We start from the raw sequence: 22399 nt of genomic DNA, 5'->3' as shown, positions 1-22399 counted from the left end.
GTTTGTAAAGTAAGCTGCAGGTATTTGCTTGAACTAGAGAAGGGAAAAAAAACCAAACATATGAAAACCTGAAGGGAGAAATACAAATGTTGAGTGCCCAAAATTGGTGGTGCATTTCTGTGGCATTGTCTGAGGTATGCTCCCCTAGAAATTTTACATTATAATTATGCACTGTAAATAGAGCGAGCACCCGAGACCAGCAGTGGGATCAGAGGAGCAGTGATGGCCATAAATAGACCGAGCACCCGAGACCAGCAGTGGGATCAGAGGAGCAGTGATGGCCATAAATAGACCGAGCACCTGAGACCAGCAGTGGGATCAGAGGAGCAGTGATGGCCATAAATAGAGCGAGCACCCGAGACCAGCAGTGTGATCAGAGGAGCAGTGATGGCCATAAATAGAGCGAGCACCCGAGACCAGCAGTGGGATCAGAGGAGCAGTGATGGCCATAAATAGACCGAGCTGGGAGCAGAGTGAACGGACCAGTGAGGGGGAAAAAAAATCAAAGTGTGATGTCACAGGAAAGCAGGTAAACATAGAAACATAGAAAATTGGTGCAGGAGTAGGCCATTCGGCCCTTCGAGCCTGCACCACCATTCAACAAGATCATGGCTGATCATTCCCTCAGTACCCCTTTCCTGCTTTCTCTCCAAAACCCTTGATCCCCTCAGCCGTAAAGGCCATATCTAACTCCCCCTTGAATATATCCAATGAACTGGCATCAACAATTCTCTGCGGCAGGGAATTCCACAGGTTAACAACTCTCTGAGTGAAGAAGTTTCTCCTCATCTCAGTCCTAAATGGTCTACCCCTTATCTGAAGACTGTGTCCCCTAGTTCTGGACCTCCCCAACATTGGGAACAATCTACCCGCATCTAACCTGTCCTGTCCCGTAAGTGATTGGTTGGTGAGTATTTCTCTCTTTTTCTCTAAAACTAGGGCATTGGTTTAAATTAAGGGCCGTGATTATAGAGTAAAAACTATAAATAGATAATTGAGTGATATTTCAAAACTTAAAAAACAAATTAGTTAAATAAAATACAATAGGGATGGCAGAATAGGTGATGTGTTGCAGCTGTAATATGTGGGAGCTGGTGAACACCAGTGTGATCCACAGCGACCACATCTGCAGTAAGTATTGGCGGCTCGAGGAACTTCGGCTCAGTGTTGATGAGCTGGAGTCCGAGATTCGGACACTGTAATGCATCAGGGAGGGGGAGGGTTACTTAGACACTTTGTTCCAGGCGGCAGTCATACCCCTTAGGTAAATACTTCAATTTTGGTCCGTGGTCAGGGACAGGAGGGTGTGACTACGAGTGAGCCAGGTATGGGGATCCAGAAGGTAGCATTGAAGGAGCCTCAGCCCTTGCACTTGTCCAACAGATACGAGGTTCTTGCAACCTGTGTGGACGAAAGCAGGGACTGCAGGGAGGATGAGCAAACTGTCCACAGCACCATGGTACAGGCATCCATTCAAGTTGGGGGAGTAAAAAGGAATGTAGTAGTGGTAGGGGACAGTAGAGTTAGGGGGATAGATACTGTTCTCTGCAGCCGAGAACGTGAGTCCCGAAGGCTGTGTTGCTTGCCCGGTGCCAGGGTTAAGGACATCTCCTTGGGGCTGGAGTGGAACTTGGAGTGGGAAGGGAAGGCTCCAATTGTCGTGGTCCACGTAGGTACCAGTGACATAGGTAGGACTAAGAAAGAGGTTCTGCTGAGGGAGTATAAGCAGCTAGGGGCTAAATTAAAAAGCAGAATCACAAAGGTAATAATCTCTGGAATACTATCAAAGCCATGAGCAAATTGGCATAGGGTCAATAAGATCAGAGAGTTGGACATGTGGCTCAAAGATTGGTGTGGGAGAAATGGGTTTTAATTCATGGGACACTGGCACCAGTACTGGGATAGGAGGGAGCTGTTCCATTGGGATGGGCTCCACTTAAACCAAGCTGGGACTAGTGCCCTCGCGAATTGAATAACTAGGGCTGTAGATAGGGCTTTAAACTAAAAACTGAAGGGGAAGGGGTCAGGTGAGGGGAAATTTAGAAAGTTAAAGAGAAAGGACAAGGCAATAGTGCAGGGTAGCGATAGAGATAATGATAACCAGAGTGTGACAGGAAGGGACAGAGCATACAAACATACAAGTGTACCAGGAAATAAGGATTGAATAGAGAAAAATTGTAAAAAGCCAAAATTAAAGGCTCTTTATCTGAACGAACATAACAAGATAAATAAATTGACGGCACAAATAGAAATAAATGGGTATGATCTAATAGCAGAGACGTGGTTGCAAGGTAACCAAGGTTGGGAACTAAATGTTCCCAAGTACTTGACATTTCAAAAATACAGACAGAATAGTAAAGGAGTGGAATAGCCCTGATAATAAAGGATGACATAAGGACAGTAGAGAGAAAGGATTTCGGCTCGGCCGATCAAGAAGTAGAATCTGTATTGGTGGAGATAAGGAATAACAAGGGGAAGAAAACACTGATGGGACTAGTATATCATGGAACCAACCAAGGTTTTAGATCTTGTATTGTGTAATGAGACAGAGTTAATTAGCAATCTCATAGTAAATAACCCTCTGGGGAAGAGTGATCATAATATGCAGGACATTGATTCTGCACAATATTTGTAATGACAAGCTGTCCAATTTGGACTCTTGTTTCCAATGGAAGCATCAGCCATTCATTGGTTATTTTGACGTATGCCAAATAATGGAATAAAAACAGAAAATGCTAGCATTATACACCAGGGCACATTATGTGCCATAGTGGTTATGTTACTGGGCTAGTAATACAGAGGCCTGCACTAATGATCCAGAGACATGAGTTAAAATCCCACCACAGCAGCTGAGGAATTTAAGTTCAGTTAATTAAATAAATCTGGAATAAAAAGCTAGTCCCAGTAATGGTGACCATGAAATGATCAGGTTTGTCGTAATAACCCTAATGTTCTTTAGGGAAGTAAATCTTCCATCCTTACCTGGTCTGACCTATATGTGACTCCAGACCCATAGTTTGACTCTTAACTGCGCTCTGAAATGGCCACTCAGATGTACCAAACTGCTGCAAAGAACTGTGGGTTCAAGAAGGCGGCTCACCAGCACCTTCTCAGGGGCAATTCGGGATGGGCAATAAATGCTGGCCTTACCAACGACGCCCACATCTGGCCATGAGCAAATTTTTTAAAAAGACAGGACGGGCTAATGTTTTGGGCAGGAACTGCTAGACAGAACTTATTTCAGACCGCTTTAGGGCTGTGACAAGAGTGGTTTCATTGTTCAATAAAGGTTGCAGTGGAACTGTAGAAAACTGGCCCACTCTCCCTTTCCTAGCTGTCATAGCTACAGCAAAGAAAAATTATTTCTAAGAAAAAAAGATCCTGATTTGCATTTCTAATCACCCACGCAGTGAAGTGGGAAGTCATCGGGTCTCTGGTACATAGGGACTTTTCCAGTCGTGGAACTTGAAGAAGGAGGAGCTGCACCTTGTCTAAGAAACCCCGCAGAGAAGTAAGTGCTCACTTTTTATAGTTAATAATCATTCACCCTTGTTGGAACAAACTAATCTGATCAAAATTATTTGGTCAACACAATCAGAATGCACAGGTCTTTTTTCATTCATGGACTTTTTTATTATTAAATTAATAGACTACTGAAACAAAAAAAAGCCATGCACTTCACATCAGCTTTATTTAAGATCAAGAATGTGCTCAGTCTTCCTGAAGATCCAGTCCCACAAAATACAACAGCTGAAGTTTACAGTATTGGTGGAGAATGTATTTTGGAGATTACTGGAAGACCAATAATGGGGAGCCTAAACAAACATAAAGGACATGCAAAGACAAAACACACAGCTAAACCCCCTCTAGTCGAAGATACTATAGAAAGTAACCACATCACAGTTTGGGGTTCTCTCAAGTTAATCTCTATTGTATAGTTAGAGCGAAGGAATATTATAGAAACCAAATCACATAAAACTCAGGAAGGCAATTACAGATAAAAATAGTGGAAGGCATTGAGCAGATTCTTGTCATTTCACCACAGAGAAGATATATAAAATGGAAAGTCACATAACAGACGAACCTTAATATGGGTGATATAACAACAGTAAATGCTGGAAATACTCAGTATGGTCAGGCATAAACTGTGGAGAGATTAACAGAGTTAACATTTCAAGTCGATGACCTTTCGTCAGTATTAGAAAAGGTTAGAGATGTAACTTTTTTTTAATGCAAGTGCAGGGGCAGGGAAAGAGGAGGAGGGGATGAAAGAACAAAAGGAAGGTCTGTGATTGGGTGGAAGGCAGAAGAGATTGAGAGATGAAAGTGATGTTGGTGCAAGGCAAAAGGAGATGGTAATGGGACAAGTTAAGAAACAAAGGGCTCGAATTTGATCACCTTACCGCCCACTGCCACCGACATTCCTCGTGAAGATCCACCCAGTGCCACTTTCGAGGCGGTCTGGAGCGGGCGGGAGGGGAGAGCCGCCGGGAGCCTCCCGCTGACATCAGCGGGCGGCCGAGTGGCGTAAGTGACCACCCGCCCGCCGAGCTGCCAGATTGATGTGGGCGGGAGTCGGCGCCAGAACAGGGGTGGACCACTGGCTGGAGGCTGGCCTGTCCCCGACGGTAGGTAGGAAGTTAGTGAACTTTTTTTAATTTATTTTTTCACAGCGACTTACCTGGATTCAGATGTGGTTTTTTTTCTCTCTGATAATTTTCCTTTTCAGGTCTTCAACCCTCTGTGGGCCCGACTCCATCCTCGGCGGCACCTGGGCAGCAAGCGCCTTTGCCGCCGAGAATGAGAGCTCCAGCCGGCTGCCGCGGCAGATTGGCGGCATATGTCACAGATTTGTCGCCCGACGACCTTCGAGGGACCTCTCCGATGAAAACCCCACTCAAAATACCGGCAGGTACATCGGCGGCCATCGGCAATCCTTTGGGCAGGCAGAGGCCTTCATCAAATTCGGGCCCAAAGTATGGGCAAGTTCGGCCTAAATTAACTCCAGCTTGTTCAGCATAAACCCATTTCTGTGCCATGAAGAGCACCCAGTCAGTACTTTATATGATAAGTCTAGTTTTTTTTGCTGGGTTGGGTTTGCATTTCCCACTATGCAAGGCAATTTTCCTTTTGACAAGAAATGTGAAACTGGATTATGAAAAGCTGGTTGCAGCAGAAACTCGTAAACCAACAAGGTTCAAATGTTTTTGACTTATAGCAAGATGGTCACCACCTGGAATGTTTGAATTGGGCCCATTTGGTTGAGTTTGACATTGTGATGAGGTATGACTTTTTAGTTCAATCTTGTAACTGCCCTGGTAACAGACGTACTTAATTTCAATGTGCAGTAAACCATGACTTAACAGCTCACCTCTGGTTCAAAGTTTGGTTCAGACCAAAGGGAAATCAATTTTAATACTTCACTTGGCTCTGCCTAGCTATTCCCAGCTGACAGTGATTTAAAGTAGAGTTGATGTAATTTATGCCCTGTGTGCACAGTGGCTGATTGACTAAGCAAACTCCTTTAGCTTGAAGAAATAAGTTAAAGTAAGGTGAAGTTGTGGGGGAAAGGAACATGAAAGTATTTTCATTTATTATTAACCCTTCAAAGCTAAAGTACAGTTTATTTGGACAAATATTTTTTTTAACAGACCATTGAAAATAATTGGCCCAGAATTCCCTGGAGAACTGTGCCATTGCAATGGTGCATCTACAGCATTGGGTTTGTTTCCCACTCCAAAAGTCCCAGGAAATTATGCCATAAGTGAGTTACACCATTATTCACACTGAGCTATAATTGCCTGGGAATTTTGCACCGTTCTGCTGGTGAAAAATTGATAATCGTAGCTCTGCCCCCCCAGCGGTCAAGTCAATGGCGATCGGGAATTTCCTCGTTTTATGCTAGTTTTCTTGCTGCAGCCACTTAGACTGAAAAATAATGCCGCTGGGGAATGTATTTAAAATTATGAGTTCAAAATATTTGATTAAAGTAATATAAAATCTCTAATAAAAACATAAAATTCTGGAAATACTCAGTGGTCAGGCAGCATCTGTGGAGGGAGAAACAGAGTTAACGTTTCAATTCGATGACCTTCGTCAGAACTGGAATAAGTATTTATTTTTATTTCTTATTTCAGATTTCCAGCATCCGCAGTATTTTGCTTTAATATAAAATCTCTGCTGTTTCTTGCCATACTTAAGGCCCGAATTTGGTGAAGGCACCTGCCCACCCAAATGTCGCCTATGGCCACTGAGGTACCTGACGGTATTTTGGGCGGGGTTTTCATCAAAAAGGTCCTTCAAAGGGCGGCGGGAGGCAAAAGAGGGACTTACGTCGCCAATCTGGATGGCAGCGACAGGAGCTCCCAATCTCGGCGGCAAAGGCGCTTGCCGCCCAAGTGCCGCCGAGGATGGAGTCGAGCCCACGGAGGGTCGAAGACCTGCAAAGAAAAAGCATCAAAAAAAAACATCGGAACACCTTCAGGGGACCCCATACAGGTAAGTCCCTTTAAAGAAAAAAATTTTTAAAATGTTTACTCACCTTTTGGTTCAGCTCTTCATACATACCGTTGGGGACAGACCAGCCTCCTCGCAGCAGTCCGACTCCCGCCCACACCAATCTGGCATCTCGGCGGGCGGGAGTCCACTTACGCCACTCGGCCGTCCGCTGACGTCAGCGGGCGGTTCCCCGCAACGCTCCCCTCCCGCCTGCTTCAGACCAGATCGAAACTGGCACTGGGCGGAACCTGAGGATGAATGTCGGCGGCAGTGGGCAGCGAGTGCATCAATTTTGGGCCTTTAATTCTCAGATGAAACACATCTTCTTGTCACTGTGTGCTAGATTTAGTGTACGTTGTGTGCATGGTGTAGGGCACCAATGAGCCATTGATGAAGGTGGGAGGCGGGGAGAAATTTGCTTTGGTCTGTATTCGGACCCTCAAAGGATTGGCTGCCAAAGCCAGAAGCTCATCCGGAATTGGACCTCGAACCACATCTGAATAATTCCCACGAGCTGCCTTTAGCCCAAGTTAGGCCCTCAGGTAGGTTCGTGTTGGGGCTGGGTGGGGGGCGGCGGGCGGGTGGGGGGGGGGGTTGCTAGAGGTGAATTATAAATAAAATAAATCTGTATCTTATAATGCTCCTGGAAACTGAATACAGCAGCTGGGTGTGTCCGTAACTCAGCCAATTCTCTGTGATCAAGGTCAACAAAATGAAATTTCAGGTTTGAAAGTTAGAATTCTGTGACTTGGGTTATGCCCATATTGGTCTGCTGAAATAGGTCATTGATACAGGTGGGGTAAGCCATTGGCTGCTCTGTTTCTGAGGTCCCTGATTCACTGTTATACTCGCAGCAGCGTAATCAAATTACTTTGCTAGAAAATTTTGGCGTAAGTTTGCAACGGAAAGATCGGGTCACGAAAGGGTGTAATTAATGGTATAGGTTGCTGTTTGCAACATTCCACGAAGTTCCGGGCAATTGAACTTTTAAAAAATGTTGCCCTGTGTCTGGGTAGTAAGAAGAAAAATTCCTTTACTGAACTGCTGTTACATACCAATGATAGATTATTAAAAGCATTTCTCCTTAAATTTACATGCAGCAGAAAATATACACACCTAATCTCATTCTAATGTGTGGTTTTGAATCCTGAAAGACTCTAAGGCCAGGATTTTCCACTTTACAATCACAAGCCGGGGAGCACAGAAGCGGAAAATCCAGGCCGAAAATGTTAACATTTCCTTCTGGGAATTTATGCCTGACCTGTATCGTAAATCAGTCATTGTGTTGTTCTGAGTGACCAGTCCAGCTGGACTGCAACTCAGCTGGTGGCAATCAATGTGGGATCAAATTTCACCCGCAGAACAAAGCAGATTGTTCAATCTTTAAATCTAAGTAAATCAGCAGAATTCAAACACAAGTCATTAAAAACGAGTACTCGGGTATGAAAGAATTGGATTACAAGCTAGAATCAGCTAGGCTGGATTTTCCGATTCAGTGAAGTTTCTGTCAGAGCTGTGACAGGACAGGACTTCAGCCCATCAGCATGACCCTGTACTGACCCCGCCAAATTCGATAGGTTCAGATTCATTATATGAATGAGGACAGGTTCTCAGCACTATTAACTATTGGGAGCTTGCAGAGGGGGGAGGGTTTGTGGGGACGATAGATGTTACCACATTACAGGAAAGATGTGATTGCACTGGAAAGGGTGCAGAGGAGATTTATAAGAATGTTGCCTGGACTGGAGAATTTCAGCTATGAGGAAAGATTGGAGATGCTGGGTCTGTTTTCTTTGGAACAGAGGAGGGTGAGGGGAGACCTTATTGAGGTGTATAAAATTATGAGGGGCCTGGATAGAGTCGATAGGAAGGATATGTTTCCCTTGGCGGAGGGGTCAACAACCAGGGGGCATAGATGTAAATTAGGGGGAGGTTTAGAGGGGAAATTTCTTCACCCAGAGGGTGGTGGGGGTCTGGAACTCACTGCCTGAAAGGGTGATAGAGGCAGAAACCCTCACCACATTTAAAAGATACTTGGATGTGCACTTAAAGTGCCGTAACCTGCAGGGCTACGGACCAAGAGCTGGAAAGTGGGATTAGGCTGGATAGCTCTTGGTCGGCCAGCATGGACACGAAGGGCTGAAATGGCCTCCTTCTGTGCTGTAAATTTCCATGATTCTATGATTCTATGATTCTATGGATAAAGTCTAACTAGAATATTCTATATGGATGAGTGTAAAAGAAGTAGGAGCTTTAAAATTCTTTGCTGCTTGAAATTTTGTTAGGGAATGATTTGACTGGTGAGGGAATCCAGGCCTCACATGCATATAGTTGTTTTAAATTAGTGTTTACAACGATATAGCTGGTGATAGTACCTTGCCCAATGGCTGAGGAAGGTCCATTCAGCCCAACTATAGCAAAAGCACTTCCCTGGGATGTATGGCTGGGGAAAGGGTTGAGAAACAGGGTAGCAGTGGCTGAGACATGGGGCTAGAACCCCCAGTTATCACCCAAAAATGGGCGTTATTTCTGGCGTGGGCGGTAAAAAAGGGTTTTCAGATCGCCGGCTTCTCGCCCATTCTCAAAACACCTAGTTTACCTTTTTGAAAATGGGCGTTACCGCGAGCAATGTCAAATGGACGGTAGCGTTACATTTTTCTGACCCTCTGCCATAAAGTGTGGCCGTCCTTAGCAACAGCATGGCTACGCTTGATTCCCGTGATTCTGAAGGTCAATGGTCACCATGACATGCGCAGAAGAGGAGACAGAGAGAGAGGGAGCTCAGAGGGACTGAAAGCGTGTCTGGGTGTGGTGTGGCTGCTTTGGGAGGAAGGAGGGAGACTTTAGAGCTTCACAGCAAGTAGGCAAACAAAAATGAGCTGTTACCAGCCACATATTTGCCCGAATTTGGCCTATCATGGAGAGAGAGGAGGAGGCATCACAGCACGCTGTGGAGACTGATGCTGGAGAGAGCAGTGAGCTGGGAGAGGAGCACATTGGAGGCCGCAACAGAGCCAGGAGGTTCTCAGATGAGGCAAATGCCTCCCTCCTGTAGCAGGTCGAGTCAAGCTGGGATGATTTCATACAGGGAGGGCGTGGGAAGCCCACCCCAAAGGTCGACCAGAAGATACAGCACAGGTGGTATCGTCAGCGACCAATGAGGTGCGTGAGGGCAACCAATGCCGCAAACGATGGAATGACCTTGTGGGATCCGCAAGAGTAAGTATTACATGGATTTACATGTACTTATGTATTTATATAATTTGATTTGTAACAGTCATGAGTGACTATCAGCAGATGTGAGGTCTTGCATTTTTACCGGGAATGTTTTACTCAAAGCCTTCGGTCACTGTAAAGTCCTGTCTCCTCAGTACAGATTCACACGAGGCATGTAGTGAAGTCAAGGTCACTCTGGAATGAGCACTTGCCTGAGACCTGTCCTTATATACCTGTCTCTTGCAAGTGCACCTCTAGTGGTAAGGTATGCTGATGGTTACAGATCATATCTTATTCAGCCATGTATAGCATGCTAGGATACATTATATATAATAATGTAAGATACATGACATCACCCTCCCCCCAAGGTCTTATTGTCTTTATAGGTTCAGTCTCTCAGGTGGTCTATGCTCTCGCGTGGAGCGTCTGAGTTGTGGTTCAGTTGTTTGCCTTGGTGTCTGTTTTTCTTTGGGTGTGGTTGCTGGTATCTCGCCTGGGCTGTCTGTTTCGATTGGTGTGATTGTTGTTGACTCGCCTGGGCTGTCTGTTGGGATTGCCCTTTCCTCAGGTTGTTTCCTCTGGCTGTTCACATTGTAGTGCGAGTTCCACATTGTAGTCTGCCTCTGGTTCCGCAGTGTTGTTGGTAAACCTGCTTTTGACTTGGTCTACATGCCTCCGGCAGGTTTGGCCATTGTCCATTTGTACTACCAGTAGCCTGTTTCCTTCCTTGCCCATTACTGTCCCTGCAAGCCATTTGGGACCTCTGCCATAGTTTAGTACAAACACTTTGTCCCCTATTTCATTCCATCTCCCCCTCGAATTTCTGTCATGGTACTCAGTCAGCTTACGGCGCTTTGCCTCAACGATTTCGTGCATGTCTGGGAGGATTAATGAGAGCCTTGTTTCTAAAGTCCTTTTCATCAACAGTTGCGCGGGGGGGATCCCAGTCAATGAGTGCGGACGAGATCTGTATGCCAGCAGCAGTTGCGACAGGCGACCCTTCAGAGTTGGATCTTGGATTTTAACCATGCCTTGTTTAATGATTTGCACTGCTCTCTCCGCCTGGCCATTGGAGGCCGGCTTGAACGGTGCCGTCTTCACATGATTTATGCCGTGGTCAATTATAAAGTCTTGGAATTCTGCGCTGGTGAAGCACGGACCATTGTCACTGACCAATATGTCAGGGATTCCATGCATTGCAAACATGGTTGCGAGGCTCTCCACAGTGGTGGAGGTTGTGCTCGAGTTTAAAATGGTGCATTCGATCCACTTTGAAAATGCATCTACAACTACGAGGGACATTTTGCCCATGAATGGGCCCGCATAGTCTACATGCACCCGCGACCACGGTTTGGTAGGCCAGGGCCAGGGGCTCAGTGGAGCCTCCCTGGGGGCATTGCTGAGTTGGGCACAAATGGTGCACCTTCGGACGCAGAGCTCCAAGTCCGCGTCAATACCAGGCCACCAGACGTGGGATCTGGCTATGGCCTTCATGAGAACGATCCCTGGGTGCTCGCGGTGGAGCTCCCGGACAAATGCCTCTCTGCCTCGCAGAGGCATGACTACTCGGCTGCCCCACATCAGGCAGTCTGCTTGTAGTGATAGCTCATGCATGCGCCTGTGAAAGGATTTTAATTCCTCCGGGAAGGCATCGCGAGCCTCTGCCCAGTCACCGGTTAGGACACATCTTTTTACTAAGGATAACGTGGGGTCGCTGGCCGTACAGGCTCTGATTTGGCGAGCCAAACCTGTGGATTCAAAGGCATTGATTGCCATGACTATCTCACAGTCCTGTACGTTAGACCCTTCAGTGGTCGCCAGGGATAGCCTGCTGAGCGCATCGGCACAGTTGTCTGTGCCTGGTCTGTGCCTTATGGTATAGTCGTAGGACGCCAGCATGAGTGCCCACCGTTGAATTCGCACCGAGGCGTTGGCGTTTATTGCCTTATTCTCGGATAGGAGGGATGTGAGGGGCTTGTGGTCAGTTTCTAATGCGAACTTGGCCCCGAAAAGGTATTGGTGCATCTTTTTGACACCGTACACGCACGCGAGCACCTCCTTCTCTACCATTCCGTACCCACGCTCCGTTCGCGAAAGTGACCTGGAGGCATAAGCTGTGGGTTATAATTTGCCCGCACTATTGACATGTTGCAAAACGCACCCGACCCCATACACTGACGCATCGCATGTGAGAACTAGCTTTTTACATGGATCAAAGAAAGTCAAAACACTGTTGGAACACAGAAGGTTGCGTGCCTTATTGAAGGCGCGTTCCTGGGCGTCCCCCCAAAACCAATTGCACCCCTTCCTAAGTACACGTGGAGAGGCTCCAGCAGCGTGCTTAAGTTCTGCATAAAGTTCCCAAAGTAACTGAGTAGCCCGAGAAAGGCGCGCAGTTCTGAGACATTCCGGGGTCTGGGTGCCAGGCGAATTGCTTCTGTTTTGGACTCTGTTGGGCGGATTCCATCAGCGGCAATCCTTCTGCCCAAAAATTCAACCTCGGGTGCGAGAAACAGGCACTTGGATTTCTTGACTCGTAGGCCTACCCGATCCAAGCGCTTTAGTACTTCCTCCAAATTACGGAGATGGGAGTCGGTGTCCCTGCCCGTGATAAGTATGTCGTCTTGAAATACAACGGTCCCCGGGATGGACTTGAGCAGACTCTCTCATGTTGCGCTGGAATATGGCAGCTGCTGACCTGATGCCGAATGGGCATCGGTTGTACATGAAAAGGCCTCAATGTGTGTTGATGGTGGTGAGTAGCTTGGATTCCTCGGTCAATTCTTGCGTCATATATGCAGATGTGAAGTCTAATTTTGAGAAAAGTTTACCTCCAGCCAATGTGGCAAATAAGTCCTCCGCTCTGGGCAGCGGGTACTGGTCCTGTAGGGAGACTCTGTTTATGGTAGATTTGTAGTCCCCACAGATTCGTACGGATCCATCAGGCTTCATGACAGGGATGATGGGACTTGCCCAGTCGCTAAATTCCACAGATGATATAATGCCTTCCCGCAGAAGCCTGTCTAGTTAGTGTTCAATCTTTTCCCTCATCACATAGGGTACAGCTCTGGCCTTGTGATGGACCGGTCTAGCATCCTGTGTGATGTAGATTTTGACTTTGGCCCCTTTGAAAGTGCCCACACCTGGCTGAAAAAGATGTTCAAATCGCTTTATAACTGTTGAGCAGGAGGTCCGTTCCTCTAATGACATGGCATGGACATCATCCTATTTCCAGTTTAGTTTTGCCAGTCAGCTTCTCCCCAGCAGTGCTGGGGGGTCTCCGGGGACAATCCACAGGGGAAGTCGGTTCACTGTCCCTTTGTGTGTGACAGAGAGCATGGTGCTGCCGAGGACTGGTACGATTTCTTTGGTATAGGTCCTTAGTTTGGTGTCGACCCTTGTGAGTTTTGGTCTGTCTCTTTTATGCGGCCATAGTTGTTCAAATTGTTGAGCGCCCATGAGAGATTGACTCGCTCCCGTATCCAGCTCCATGTTGACAGATATCCCGTTGAGTAGGACCCTCATCATTATAGGAGGCATTCTGTTGTAGGAGCAGCGGCCATTGATCGTGTTGACCCGTTGTACATCGGTGTCCCGGGTACTGTCCCCACCATCTTCTGGTCCGCTTTCCGACCCATCCGATTCGTATACCAGCCGAGCTGCCGTTTTTTTGCACATGGGGGCCAAATGCCCTGTATTTTCACAATTTCTGCAAACAGCCTGCTGAAATCGACATCCCCTTGACGAGTGCCCACCCCCACACCTCCAGCATAGACCTGTTCCATTGTTCAAAGTGTTCCCAAAGAATGAGCTGCGTCTGGCTGATCTCTCTTGAGCTTCTCTCAGTTTGTAGTTGATTGCTCGCATTGTGGGTTGATGAGGTGTGAACAGCCGTTCCTGTGGCCCTTGATGGCTTCTGCCTTCTGTCGAGAGCCTGTTCTCCCGGTTTTGTCTGTGTGTGGGGGTAGCAGCTTGTTTAGTGCTGTGAACTTCTTGTTCCAATATTTCGTTAGTTGTTGTACCTGCATAGTAAATCAACCTCGTTTCTTCTTCCCCTGCCAAGAATGTCTGTGCAACCAGTGCTGCTGCCTCTAAGGTCAGGTTCTTGGTCTCTATGAGCTTTCGGAATATGCCTGCGTGGCCTATTCCTTCAATGAAAAAGTCTCTCAGCATTTCTCTCCTCAGTTCATCGGAGAACTCACATAAACTAGCCAACCTCCGAAGTTCCGCCACAAAGTCGGGTATGCTCTGGCCCACACAGCGTCTGTAGTTGTAGAACCTGTGTCTGGCCATGTGTAGGCTGCTCGCTGGCTTCAGGTGGTCTCTTACCAGTGTGCTCAATTCTTCAAACGACTTGCTTGCTGGTTTCTCGGGTGCCAACAGATCCTTCATTTAAGCGTATGTTTTCGAGCCACAGCTGGTCAAGAGATGGGCTCTTCTCTTGTCTGCCTTATCGTTGCCTAACCAGTCTTTGGTTACAAAGCTTTGCTGGAACCTTTCTATAAAGTCCTCCCAATTGTCTCCCGCATTGTACTTTTCATCTGATCCGTTGTTCGCCATTCTGTGGATTCTGTAATCCCGTAACTCGTTGCCACTGTAAAGTCCTGTCCCCTCAGTACAGATTCACACGAGGCATGTAATTAAGTCAAGGTCACTCTGGACCTGCACCTTTATTTCACCGCTCTGGAATGCTGCACTTGCCTGAGACCTGTCCTTATATACCTGTCTCTTGCAAGTGCACCCCTGGTGGTAAGGTATGCTGGTGGTTACAGGTCATATCTTATTACAGTCATGTATAGCATGTTAGGATACAGTTATATATAATAATGTAAGATACATGACAGTCACGGTGTACGTCTTTAGATAAAGAATGATAATAATCATAATAATCATGATTACATCTCGGTTATGTGCTGTATCAATGTCTGTGACAGTACCTAGCAATGATATCACGCAATGATCTCATGCCATGTCGTCCTGTCACCTTTTACAGAAGAAGCTATCGACGATGCGGTCCGAGCAGAGGCGAACGGGTGGGGGGCCACCAGTCCGCAGCGACATCACTGAGATGGAGGAGCGAGTGCTCACAGTCGTGGGGAAGCACCCCCGGACAGCCACAGACGTATCTGCAGACCTTGAAGTGATGTCACGTGTGTAAAGCTTACACCAATGCGTGATCTAAAGCCAATAGATTTCACACCAACTCATATCCGAACAATCATATATGATAGATGATTTCTAAAAGTGTCATATAAATAATGCTCGCCTCCTGAAAATCATTGCAATGCACAATGTGTTGATGGTCATGAAATGTGATGTCTGTGATGATTTTGAGAGCAGTGGTGCTTTTGTCGTGCATATGCTGTGTGTAGCGCTGAACTCACCTTGTGACCCTAGCACCCCCTTCTCCTCTAACAACCTCATTTGTGTTTTGCAGCTCAGCCAGCAGCATGGCTCCAGGCAAGGCCACAGAGGCCAGAAGGTGGGTGCGCAGGGCAGGAGTCAGTAGATGATCCTACTACATCTGGTGCTGAGGAGCTCCGATTGTCGCCCGTCAATCCGCTGGGTCTGTTCTCGATGGATGAGAGCGCAGACTTCGAAGAACCTGCATCACCACGTTCCGGAAGCCATTCCACCCCAAGGCCATCTAGTGGTCCTCCGGTCATTCCCGCCTCCACTCTGGAAGTGCCAGCCCCAAGCACCTCTCCACAGGACACCCCATTTGTCCCCAGGATGGCGCCGACCCCGTGGAGGCCTCGTGGACGTGGCAAGTCTGTTCCAAGAGCGTGACATGACAGCGGAGAGATGGTACAGGTGTCCAGGAGGACTGTAGACATTGGTGACCAGCTCATCGAGGCATTAGAGGGCATATCCCGACAGCTGGCCACCATGACCGAGTACATTCCATGCACGGCATAGTCCCTGGATGCGATAGCCAGGAACACTGCTGCCACAGGCCTCCCAGTGGCCCCCCGAGCACGGCACTCCACCCCTAGGTTCCGCCCCACCACTGCGAACGACAGATGAGAGCAAGGACTAAGATCCTGCTTCTGCATCAGAGAATGTTGCCCCCTCGGCACCCCCCGCTCCCATATCCAAGCAACCACCGCATCTGCCTTCATCCCCCCCAATGAGGCACCGCCTGAGGAGCTCCTCGGCCCAGTGAGGAAACTGAGGTGCATGTCCGCAGATGATGGCTGTGTTATATCTCCATCTGGATGTATGCAATTTGTTGCAATGTATGGGGGCTGGGGACCACGCTCCTGCTTTGCATTTGTATTCTGTGTTGCTGGACATGTTGAACATGTGACTTATGTCAATGGTGGAAAAAGTTGGGTGTGGGCGGGGGTTGGTGTTATTGGTTGTGATACTTATGATTTCAGACCAACGTTGCTATTAAACTTTTGTTATTGAACATAACCTTGTTGCGCATTGTCTCAGATAGCAGGACCGTCACACACTGGTGATTCCTTACCGTGAAAGGGTTAAATACAACTTAACATCAATCAACGTAAACTTTAACTGGCACTAAGGTGATGGGCACCATTGATGTCTGAGCTGCACACACACAGCAGTGTGTCAGTGTTGTCACTCACATCAGCGCTCTTTCAGGCAAATCTTTCCAACACCAGCTCCTCACGTAAGAGTGGGATTTAACAAATGCCAGCCACACCGCTGGCGTCCGTCGCGGTTAGTTCCACTTTTTGTGGCTGGTTTTTTGAGCGGGCGTTATTCTGGGCGATATGTGTGCGAGGTGGTGAATTTGACGGTGGGTGATCTCCATGGCTGCTAGTTTGGATAAATATGCTCTGTACAACAAAAAACAGTCGGCGGGCGTTATTATTGAATCTCGCCATTAATTCCGTGAGGAAAGTAACGCTGGCTGATAATATGGGCTTTGAAATCGCCCATTCTGCTGATTCCGCCCCAAAAAAAGTGGGCCGGCAGTAACATTTTTTCTCGGCGTTAAGCCCATTGAGAAAATAACGCTTGCCGATAAGTCTCCTAAAAAAACAATCAGTTTCCATTTTGTGCCAAAATGGGCGATATATGGGCGTTATTCGTCACTTCAGCGGTAAAATGGACATTAAGTGGGTGTTAAGCATGCAAAAAAAGTGGGGGTTCTAGCCCATGATGCCTAAAGGCACCTAAAACAACATTGTCATTTTGGTCTCCAACTAACAGCCTCAGGTTCTGTGTGGTGACACCAAAGACTATCAGAGACAATAGTGCTGCATTTAGGCCCTGCTGGCAGTAGTATTTACATTGCTAGATTTGCTGATGACAGCAGATTTGCCATCTATGGAGCACCAGCAATTTAAATACGGCATGTAATGTACCACTCATTTGTATTCCAAACATGGGTTACAACTTTCATTTTATTCCAAGAATACTGCAGGTTGGAAAAGGTATTTTGATCCAGCAGATTTTATAGATTGTAATTTATTTTATTTGCTCATGGGATATGGGTGGCACCGTCAAGACCACATTTATTGCCCATCACTAGTTGCCCTAAGAAGGCCTTTGTCTTGAACTGCTGAGGTCCTTGTGGTGATGGTGCCCTCATGATGGTGTTAGTATTATAGGGCCTGAAATAACGATGCTTTCAACAGAAACATGCGCTGTGCAAGAAAAAACCCGGAACTTGCAATCTGTCAAGTTTCGCATTGACAGATCCTTCACAACTATTGCAAAAACACTTTTGCTGGTGCAGAGTTGGACTATTTACCCAACTACTGCCCAGCGAACACCCACAAAACATTTACGCTTATTTTTTGTGATAAACAATTTTTAGCTATATAATCAAACTGCACCAAATTACCACGCTTAAATATATCATGGAATATTTTTAAAGCAAAAATGCTGCCCAATTGTGCTGGTTCATGGCAGATTTTACATTTAGGGATATGCAAATGAGATTGAATGGAAACTTGAGGAAATAAAACACTTCTCAAAATTAACATAATTTTGGCTGTAACTTGTGCCCGGATCACTGATTGCACTCAAAGCGTAGACTCCAGGTCAGTGTCTTTAATGTAAAAAAAAACAAAGCTCTTCACAGAGGTGCTTAATGGTACATTGCACCATTAGAAATGTATTGAGATTAATTCTTACAAGAATTATGTAAATTCACATGTATTCTGAAAATGATAATAATTCTGCTTGCTGCAACCTTGGGTTAATAGAAAAAACAAATCAGCTTTGGTAAGAAATTCTCCATCTGGATTTTTAAAATTCTATCTCCTCTTTTACAATATCATTCTTTGAATCACTGCCACAAGGCTGAAACAGCGGACACAGAATTTAAATCAGTGGATATTTTTAGTAAGGCTTTGTACTACATGGAGGTCTGCAATGAAATAAATCACCTTTCTAAAGTCTCTTCACCCAAAGGTTAATAGACTTGTGGAGTAAGTGACCAAGAACGGCAAAGGGAGTGTAACAGTATCATCGTGCTCAAGAGAAAGTTAGCTTGATGGATATCTTCTTCTTAAGCAGTCCCTCGGAGTCGAGGATGACTTGCATCCACACTAAAATGAGTTCTCAGGTGACTGAAGAGTCCAATACTTGATCTGCAGTCTCTGTCACAGGTGGGACAGACGGTGGTTGAGGGACGGGTGGGTGTGGTGCCTGGGTTGTCGTGCGCTCCTTCCACTGTTTGCACTTGGCTTCTGCTTGGATGGATATGGTGACAAGGTGGGTAGGTGGCATTGATCTGAGGAAGGGATGGGCTTGATGGGCCTAATTCTGCTGATAAAAATTCTTATGCTCTATAAGATAAGGAGACATAACAAGAAAAAGGCAGAAAATTCAATAAAATAAAATCCTGCATTTCCCACCTGTTGACTATGAATGGGTAGTTAGTCTAGCCCAAAGAGACATATTCTCCCTACCCACCCCATCACAAGGTGACTTTTCAGTGTCTGAGCAATACCCTGGACACAGTAGGTAGAAGAGGTGGGCTGGGTCGGGGCTCCTAATGAATAACGTCACTGGGGCACAACAAATCCCACGGCTCGCTGTTCAATCAAGAAGAGTTCATTGTATTCTCGCCTGTAGCCTGTACAGGGTACCTGTAATGGAACGGTAATGAGAGTCTGAGTGGTTACTAACCACTACCCATTCACCAAGGAAACTGCATAGCTATTCACCAGCATCAGTAATCATAGACAAAACTACATGGTAAATCACCCCAACCCCCACTTACTGAGGAATGCTGCATTGATATTCACCAACGTTCCCCACTCACCAAAAAAACCAAACAGTTATTCACCACCAACCCTCACTCAGAGGACAGCGCACAAATATTCTGATCACCATTTCCAATTCACTTGAGTAACTACAATTAAATATCCCAAACTCACGAATGTTACTTAAATCCAGTAAGTACACAATTTGACAGTTCAATCAGTAATCAAGAAGCTAAGCAGTCCATCCAGAGCATTTGTAAAGCGGATGACATTTGTTAATAAGTCATGAATTTTATATTAGCATATTAGTAGGTTAGTCACCTCACAGCTGATTGTTCTAAAGTATGACGCTGAGCAGATGGTAATGTGAAAGGGCACATATTGTTCCAGGATGAGAGCACAGGGGCTGTCAACATGTTTATTCAGTGTCCTCTCTATGATCTATAGAAACATAGAAACATAGAAAATAGGTGCAGGAGTAGGCCATTTGGCCCTTCGAGCCTGCACCGCCATTCAATGAGTTCATGGCTGAACATGCAACTTCAGTATCCCATTCCTGCTTTCTCGCCATACTCCTTGATCCCCCTAGTAGTAAGGACTTCATCTAACTCCTTTTTGAATATATTTAGTGAATTGGCCTCAACAACTTTCTGTGGTAGAGAATTCCACAGGTTCACCACTCTCTGGGTGAAGAAGTTTCTCCTCATCTCGGTCCTAAATGGCTTACCTTAGACTATGACCCCTGGTTCTGGACTTCCCCCAACATCGGGAATATTCTTCCTGCATCTAATCCAATCCTGTCAGAATTTTATATGTTTCTATGAGATCACCTATCATTCTTCTAAATTCCAGTCAATATAAGCCTAGTCGATCCTGTCTTTCTTCATATGTCAGTCCTGCCATCCTGGGAATCAGTCTGGTGAACCTTCGCTGCACTCCCTCAATAGCAAGAATGTCTTTCCTCAGATTAGGAGACCAAAACTGTACACAATATTCAAGGTGTGGCCTCACCAAGGCCCTGTACAACTGCCGTAAGACCTATGCTCCTATTCTCTCGCTATGAAGGCTAACATGCCATTTGCCTTCTTCACCGCCTACTGTACCTGCATGCCAACTTTCAATGACTGATGTACCATGACACCCAGGTCTTGTTGCACCTCCCCTTTTCCTGATCTGTCACCATTCAGATAATATTCTGCCTTCCTGTTTTTGCCACCAAAGTGGATAACCTCACATTTATCTACATTATATTGCATCTGCCATGCATTTCTCCATTCACCAAACCTGTCCAAGTCACCCTGAGCCTCTTAGTGTCCTCCTCACAGCTCACACTGCCACCCATCTGCAAACTTGTAGATATTACATTCAATTACTTCGTCTAAATCATTAATATACATTGTAAATAGCTGGGGTCCCAGCACTGAACCCTGCGGTACCCCACTAGCCACTGCCTGCCATTCTGAAAAGGACCCGTTTATTCCTACTCTTTGCTTCCTGTCTGTCAACCAGTTCTCTATCCACGTCGATACATTACCCCCAATACCACGTGCTTTAATTTTGCACACTAATCTCTAGTGTGGGACCATGTCAAAAACCTTTTGAAAGTCCAAATACACCACATCCACTGGTTCTCCCTTGTCCACTCTATGAGTTACATCCTCAAAAAATTCTAGAAGATTTGTCAAGCATGATTTCTCTTTCATAAATCCATGCTGACTTGGACCGACCTTGTCATTGCTTTCCAAATGTGCTGCTATCACATCTTTAATAATTGATTCCAACATTTTCCCCACCATTGATGTCAGGCTAACCAGTCTATAATTCCCTGTTTTCTCTCTCCCTCCTTTTTTAAAAAGTGGGGTTATATTAGCTACCCTCCAATCTATAGGAACTGATCAGAGTCTATAGAATATTGGAAAATGACCACCAATGCATCCACTATTTCTAGGGCCACTTCCTTAAGTACTCTGGGATGCAGACTATCAGGCCCTGGGGATTTATCGGCCTTCAATCCCATCAATTTCCCTAACACAATTTGCTGACTATTAAGAATTTCCTTCAGTTCCTCCTTCTCGCTAGACCCTCAGTCCCCTAGTATTTCCGGAAGGTTATTTGTGTCTTTCTTCGTGAAGACAGAACCAAAGTATTTGTTCAACTGGTCTGCCATTTCTTTGTTCCCCATTATAAATTCACCTGATTCTGACTGCAAGGGACTACATTTGTCTTCACTAATCTTTTTCTCTTCACATATCTATAGAAGCTTTTGCAGTCAGTTTTTATGTTCCCTGCAAGCTTACTCTCATACTCTATTTTCCCCCTCCTCATTAAACCCTTTGTCCTCCTCTGCTGAATTCTAAATTTTTCCCAGTCCTCAGGTTTGCTACTTTTTCTGGCCAATTTATATGCCTCTTCCTTGGATTTAACTCAATCTCTAATTTCCCTTGTTAGCCACGGTTGAGCCACCTTCCCCGTTTTATTTTTACGCTAAACAGGGATGTACAATTGTTGAAGTTCATCCATGTGATTATTAAATGTCTGCCATTGCCTATCCACCTTTAAGTATCATTCATCAGTCTATCCAAGCCAATTCACATCTCATACCATCGAAGTTACCTTCCTTTAAGTTCAGGACCCTAGTCTCTGAATTAACTGTGTCACTTTCCATCTTAATGAAGAATTCTACCATATTATGGTCACTCTTCCCCAAGGGGCCTCGCACAACAAGATTGCTAATGAATCCTCTCTCATTACACAACACCCAGTCTAGGATGGCCAGCTCTCTAGTTGATTCCTCGACATCTTGGTCCAGAAAACCATCCCTAATATGCTCCAGGAAATCCTCCTCCACAGTATTGCTACCAGTTTGGTTAGCCCAATCTATATGTAAATTAAAGTCACCCATGATAACTGCTGTACTTTATTGCACGCGTTCCTAATTTCCTGTTTGATGCCATCCCCAACCTCATTACTACTGTTTGGTGGTCTCTACACAACTCCCACTAACATTTTCTGCCCTTTGATGTTCCGCAGCTTTACCCATACAGATTCCACATCATCCAAGCTAATGTCCTTCCTCACTATTGCGTTAATCTCCTCTTTAACCAGCAATGCTACCCCACCTCCTTTTCCGTTCTGTCTATCCTTCCTGAATATTGAATACCCCTGGATGTTGAGTTCCCATCCTTGGTCATCCTGGAGTCATGTCTCCATAATCCATTAACAGCTGTCTGCGCAGTTAATTCATTCACCTTATTACGAATGCTCCTCGCATTGAGACACAGAGCCTTCAGGCTTGTTTTTTTAACACTCTTTGTCCTTTTAGAATTATGTTGTAATGTGGCCCTTTTTGATTTTTGCCTTTGATTTCTCTGCCTTTCACTTTTCCTTATCGCCTTTCTACCTTTTGCTTCTGCTCCCATTTTGCTTCCCTCTATCTCCCTGCATAAATTCCCATTCCCCTGCATATTAGTTTAAACCCTCCCCAACAGCACGAG

The 22399-nt window shown here is 45.8% G+C and overlaps 1 long non-coding RNA gene across 2 annotated transcripts; it reads left to right on the top strand.

Annotated features, from left to right (window-relative positions):
* The first annotated feature begins 373 nt into the window (after positions 1–373).
* LOC139272603 (uncharacterized) lies at positions 374–16149 on the top strand. Of its 2 annotated transcripts, XR_011594902.1 has the most exons (4): positions 374–907; positions 3411–3511; positions 14708–14864; positions 15152–16149. It is a non-coding gene; the product is annotated as an uncharacterized lncRNA (long non-coding RNA). The 2 variants fall into 2 exon arrangements; XR_011594901.1 differs by having other exon boundaries at positions 14708–16149.
* Positions 16150–22399: the final 6250 nt, after the last annotated feature.

The sequence above is a fragment of the Pristiophorus japonicus genome, chromosome 9 (genome assembly GCF_044704955.1).
Source record: "Pristiophorus japonicus isolate sPriJap1 chromosome 9, sPriJap1.hap1, whole genome shotgun sequence".
In the NCBI taxonomy this organism is placed as follows: Eukaryota; Metazoa; Chordata; class Chondrichthyes; family Pristiophoridae; genus Pristiophorus; species Pristiophorus japonicus.
Note: the sequence above shows the minus strand (reverse complement) of the source record. Positions and strands in the feature narration are given on the sequence as shown.